Genomic DNA, 574 nt, shown 5'->3' with positions numbered 1-574 from the left:
CCGCCGGCCGGGCGGGCAGAGGGTGAGAGCGGGCTGCGCGCGTGCCCGGGGCGGGGAAGGGGGGCGCCGCCCCCTGCGCCCCGGAGCCCACTCCCCACGTCTGCGGGCGCTCGGCCCCGCGCCCCTGGGCCGCACCCCTACCCCTGTTGTCCCTCCTTGTCTATCCTGTCCCCTCTTCCATGAGGCCCCCCGGTGTTCATCACCCTGCCAGGAGCCCGCCCCCTTCGGCCTCCACCCCTGCTCCTGTGGCTTCTCCTCCGCTCTCCCATTCTCACCCCTCCGTCCCCAGCCGCCGCCCTCCCTCCCACCGCGGTCACCCGCCCCCAGCGCCCCCTGCCCTTGCGTCCTCCTGCCCGCCGCGCACCCCCAGCCCACGGCCCATCTCCTTGGGTTCCTGCCTTTGCAGCTGGGAAGGTCTGTAGCCTGCTTTCCGGCCGTGTCGGGGTGCTTCTCCCCAAGAGCCCGGTGGGCTTTGTGGCCAGGGGCGGGGAAGGGGGCCCCGCGCTGGGGCAGGCTGCGTGGTGTGGCGCGTTCGGGCCTCTGGCCGCAGCAGGGGCAGCCCGTGCCGGCTGGG

This window comes from Tupaia chinensis, unplaced genomic scaffold, assembly GCF_000334495.1.
Source record: "Tupaia chinensis unplaced genomic scaffold, TupChi_1.0 Scaffold000221_1, whole genome shotgun sequence".
In the NCBI taxonomy this organism is placed as follows: domain Eukaryota; kingdom Metazoa; phylum Chordata; class Mammalia; order Scandentia; family Tupaiidae; genus Tupaia; species Tupaia belangeri.
The sequence above is the reverse complement of the archived record's forward strand: the minus strand, read 5'-3'. Positions refer to the sequence as shown.